Raw genomic sequence first — 6,000 nt, 5'->3', positions numbered from 1 at the left:
TAATGTGTTCCTTCAGTCTGTGTAAAATACATTTGTGAGCAACTGCATTAATGGCAAATCAAGTACCTAAACCAAAAGTTCATTGTCATCTAAATTTATAGTGTCAACTACTTTTACATTGTGTTAGGGTGAAAATGAAGAGTCATCATCAGTTTACAGAGAGTCATATAAGATAGATATTGAAAACCTTTTCTGTTAATTTTTTATTGATAGTACAGTACTAAGCTTCACAGGAAGAAGAAGCTGAGTGGCTTCTTCTTCTTGTGAAGCTGCAAACGTAATTACTGGACCACCGTGTTGCCCTTGTAGAGGAGAGAAGGAGGGTGACATAGGCTGAATTGATGGATGGACGGATGAGACGAGATGAGAGAGAGAATTTCCTGAGAGAGGGAGGCGGGGGAGAGTCTGGACGGGAGGAAAAGAGATGGGAGAGGTTTATGGGGTAAAGGGGTAGAGGGGTTGGGATGGTTTGTCGGGTAGGGGTGAAAGAGAAGAGGTTGGGGAAGGGGGGCGGTTAGGAAGGGAGAAAGGATGTCACTCATCTCTCCTTTCCTTCTCTCTTTTTTCCCTCTCCTTCCTCTCCTTCTTCTCCTTCTTCTCCTCCTCTTTCTTTTCTTTTTTCTCTCTTTTTTCCCTCTCCTTCCTCTCCTTCTTCTCTTTCTTCTCCCTCTCCTCCGCCTCTTTCTTTGCTTTCTTCAATCTTTCCTTCTCCATCTTCTCATGTTCTGCTTTTTCTTTCTTCATTCTCTCCTCCTCCTCTTTTCTCTCCCTCTTCAGTCTCTTCTCTATTTCTTTCTGCGCCTTCTTTTCCTCCTTTTTCATTCTTGCCTTTTCTTTATCTGTTTTCTTGGCCAGCTCCTGAAAAGAAAGACAACATACAATTCAGTGTTTTCTGCGTCCGAAGGTTCAATCTCAAACAAACTGAAACAAAATCCAACAGGTTATTATTCAAATCAAAATGATCAGCTGATGTGACGTACCTGAAGTTGGGCATTTTCTTCATTCAGGAGCTTTATCTCCTCTTCCATCTGGCTGGCCTTATGGCGCCACTCTTCTTCCAGTTGCTGTCTTTGTCTCTGCATCTCCATTTTGAATCCATCTTCTAGAGATTCATATTTTCTTCTCCACGCTGCCTCACTTTGTTTGCTGGCTACTTCTCTTTGGCTCAGCTGGAACATATTCTCTACAAGAGCCTTCTTTTTCTCCCTTACTACAGAGATCAGGTCTTGCTTTTCATGGGTGACTTGGCTCAACTTCCTCTCTAAGTCCTCCTGCAGACTTTTTTGTTCGGCGAGGACCTTCTCCTGTTGAGACCACTTGCTTTCCCATGTTGCCTTCAACTCAGTGACAGTCTTGTTGGATGAGCATTCCAGCTCTGCCTTTTCCTCCTGGCAGACTTTTGATATCTTATCATTTTCGCTCTTCCAGAAGGCCGTCATCTTTTCATATTCTTGCTGCCAATACTTGATGACCCTCCTGATCTCTACTTTATGGTGATGCAGATCTTTCTTAAGGGAGTGGACTTCCTCCTCCTTTGCCCTCAGTTTCATGTCCATCTTCCTGCAATGATCATCAAACTGCTGGTGATTTTTGTTTGCCGTCTTCACCAAAATGGCTTTTTCATCCAGCAGTTCCTGATACTTCTGCTCCCAGTCGATCTCTCTGCAGGCCATCTGCTCCTTCAGAGCAGAATTTTCTGCGGCCAACTGCTGGTTCACTGTTTTGGAGTCCAACAGGGCTCGCCGCAGGGCCTGCAGGACTCTACCGGGAGTGTGCTGGTTCTGCTCTGCCGTTTCAGCTTGGCTGACATGGTCTGGACCACTGGCAGAGTCTTGGTGCAGCACTTGGAAAGGTGTCTGAAAGACAGAAATGTACATGCAGGTAAAAATACTGACCCATCCTTACTTTGGATACATACAAAAAGACAAGAGGTCTTTCATCATTATATTTATCAATACAGTTGAATGTACTGTAACCATAAAAAAATCTGTTTCATTGGCCTAAGAGAAAATGTAAGTGAAAATATATCTGAATATATCTAACAGGATGTGAGAAATGGCTTTACACTTGTTCTTATTTGCTGCCCTGAATGATAATCATTATTCTCACAACAGCATGTACATGCACTGCACAGTATATGTATATGGAGCATTTCTCTCAAGTCTTCATATTTTATCTAAAGCCTTAACAACTACAAGGAAATGATTTTCAACATACACTTTCTTCCATCACTTCATTATCTCTTTCCATTAAAATGATCAAAATATTAAGTGTAATTATCACATGACAGCACAGCACTTCATTTAAGCTGCAAATGGCCATTAGTCACTCAAAACATTAAATGCATGTGCCAAAGCCTTGACCAAAACACTCACATTCTTGTGACAAAGTACACTAAAATATAGTTTCTGTATTTCACTTAAATACACTCACTCAATAGTGAAGTTAAATATCCTCAACACACAAATGTATAGTAGAGCATCAAGCTAGCAACGTGAATTGTTTATTAAAAATCCCTTGTGTCAAGAAATATTCACAAGGATTTTTGTCTGAGCTTTAGATAAAAGATGAAGCAGATAGCAATTGAAAAAAGTTTGCCTGAAAGCATTTCTTGCTGAAAAATTCTTACCTCAACTCTTGACATGTTGCTTTTCTGCATGACGCTTTAACACAAATAGTGTAGCGATATTTGTTGCTTGTGGAGATGTGCTAGTTCAGTTTTGGTACTACTTGAACTGTCGTTTCTTCAGTGGGCGCTCTCTTTGTACTGAGAGATGTCTCTCTGTTTGAGTCCAAGTTGCAACAGGCTGAGTTTGTCCTTTACGATGTAAACATTCCGTATGACATCTCAAAGGACACATGACAGAGTCATCACTTGAGTTCAGAATGTGATGTCATCATTAGACCTTTTTATTGTCATGTGACATGGTCAGATTAAACCTTTCATCATAAAATGCAAGACTGGATGCTTTCGATTTAAAAAATAAAAGCACACAAAACACAAGTGCAGCCCAACATGGCATTTTGAATGATAACGGAGTATTAGGGACACAATGAGGTGAAAAAAATATTTTGATAATATAATAGTTTTGAGATTTTGAGGAAATAATATCATTGCTTTGAAAAGGTTCATTGCTCTATGAGAATAAACTCCTAATATTATGAGAAAAAAAATAACAGAGGAGCAGTCTACTTTTTTTGTAAGTAATATATTTATTGGTTTTCAGTTTGCATTACACATCAAATTGTAGCAGTTATATAGAACATAGCAAACATTTTTCACCTGCCCCCCCCCCGATCCTCCATCCCTTTCAGCTGAATACATACATACAAACAAACAAATGAACAAAAAAGTAATAATAATAATAATCAAATAAAATAAAATAAAGTAAAGTGTGTTCCTCAAGTCTGTACAAGATTGTTATGCTACCTTACTCCCTCAGAGTTTGTTCCTGCTGAAGCAGATTACCAACATTAACATCATGTCTTAAGAAGTACATAAAAGGTCTCCAAATATAAAGACATTTTGTTAACGTCTAACAATGTACGTTATCTTTTCCATTGACATGTTTGACGCCATTTCTTTAATCAACATTGCGATTCTTGGCCCATCAGCATTTTTCCAATTAATAGCGATCATACATTTAGCTTGTAATATACGTATGTCTACGAATGTAAGCTCTTTATTTTGTAAGTTTAGGTTGGTAGGATATAAACCCAGAACCAGAAGCTTAGGATCCAGTGGTAATGTCTTTGATCACATTTGATCAATCATATTAATAATATCTTGCCAAAAGAATTTCACTTTCACACATTCCCATACACAGTGGTACAATGTCCTTCTTGCCTCATTACACTTCACACAAGTATCAAGAATGTTATCATTAAACATGTGCAATTTAACAGGAGTTATGCATGTATGCATGAGCCATTTATAGTTTATAAGTTTCAAGCTACTGTTGACTCTAGGCTGAACAGTATTCACCAAGGCAACAAACAATAAATATATTATTTGAAAAATAATTTAGGGTTGAGCTGTTGTATTCAATTTATTCATTTCATATTTTTGAGATGATAAAAAGCAGAATTTTAGCTCTGCAGCTAGCACTAGCAGCTAACTTAAACTAAGCAGTTAGCGATGGCTTCTCTCTCTCCCTCTCATTCTCCTGCTCTCTCTTGCTCGGTGTGTCAAATGTTTAGTTATTCCTCTGCTTCCTTTAGTGATAGTGGTACGTGTAATAAGTGTAGTTTATTTGCAGTAGTGGAGGCAAGGCTTAGTGAATTGGAAGCGCGGCTCCGCACCATGGAAAAACAATCAGCAGCTAACGTAGTTAGCCAGCCCCCAGTATCCGGTGCGGGCCGACCTAGCGTAGCTCCCACTCCCACGGTAGCTCCCGAGCAGCCGGGAAACCAGGGTGGCTGGGTGACTGTCCGAAGGAAGCATAGCCCTAAGCAGAAGCCCACGGTTCACCACCAACCAGTTCATGTTTCTAACAGGTTCTCCCCACTCAGTGACACACCCGCTGAGAAACAAACTCTGATTATTGGCAGCTCCATAGTCAGAAACGTGAAGTTAGCGACACCAGCAGCCATAGTTAAATGTATTCCTGGGGCCAGAGCGGGCGACATTGAGTCAAATTTAAAACTGCTGGCTAAGAATAAACGTAAATATGGCACGATTGTCATCCATGTCGGTGGCAATGACTCCCGATTATGCCAATCGGAGGTCACCAAAATTAATGTTGAGTCGGTGTGTACATTTGCAAAAACAATGTCGGACTCCGTAATTTTCTCTGGACCGCTCCCTAATCTGACCAGTGATGACATGTATAGCCGCATGTCACAATTCAACCGCTGGTTGTCGAGGTGGTGTCCAGCAAACGATGTGGGCTTCATAGATAATTGGCAGACTTTCTGGGGAAGACCTGGTCTGATTAGGAGAGATGGCATACATCCCACTTTGGATGGAGCTGCTCTCATATCTAGAAATATGGCCAAGTTTATTAGTAGACCAAAACCATGACAACCCAGAGTTGAGACCAGGAGGCAGAGCTGCAGTCCTACACTCTTCTCTGCGCTTCCATTAGAGCAGTTACCCACCCAAAACCACATAGAGACTGTGTCTGTCCCCCGACCACATAAATCAATTAAATCCAAAGTAAACAAAAGAAGAGTCATTCATGAAAATCTAGTAAAAATTAAAACCACTACTGCAATAGTACAACAAAATAAGATAATTAAATGTGGACTCTTGAACATTAGATCTCTATCATCTAAAGCTGTTTTAGTAAACGATTTAATTTCAGATCATCATATTGATTTATTTTGTCTTACTGAAACCTGGCTGTGACATGAAGAATATGTCAGCCTAAATGAATCCACTCCCCCCAGTCATATTAATACTCATATTCCTCGAGACACTGGCCGAGGAGGAGGAGTTGCAGCCATTTTCAACTCAAGCCTAATCATCAACCCTAGACCTAAATTTAATTATAACTCATTTGAAAGCCTTGTTGTTAGTCTCTCTCAGCCAACCTGGAAAACTTTACAGCCAGTTCTATTTGTTATAGTGTACCGTCCTCCTGGTCCGTACTCTGAATTCCTATCTGAATTCACAGAGTTTTTGTCGTATTTAGTCCTTTGTACAGATAAAGTAATTATAGTAGGTGATTTTAATATTCATGTGGACGTTGATAGTGACAGTCTCAGCACTGCATTTATCTCATTATTAGACTCAATTGGCTTCTCTCAGTGTGTATATAATCCCACTCACCATCTTAACCACACCCTAGACTTTGTTCTGATTTATGGGATTGAAATTTAATTTCATTTCATTTAATAATTTTTCCACAAATCCTATTCTATCAGATCATTTTTTAATAACTTTTGAATTCCTATTACTGGACTACACACCATTAGACAAAAATGTCCTCACTAGATGTCTCTCTGATAGTGTTGTAGATAAATTTAAGGAAGCAATTCCATCAGTACTGAATTCAC

This window comes from Thunnus albacares, chromosome 5, assembly GCF_914725855.1.
Source record: "Thunnus albacares chromosome 5, fThuAlb1.1, whole genome shotgun sequence".
Taxonomy (NCBI): domain Eukaryota; kingdom Metazoa; phylum Chordata; class Actinopteri; order Scombriformes; family Scombridae; genus Thunnus; species Thunnus albacares.
The sequence above is the reverse complement of the archived record's forward strand: the minus strand, read 5'-3'. Positions refer to the sequence as shown.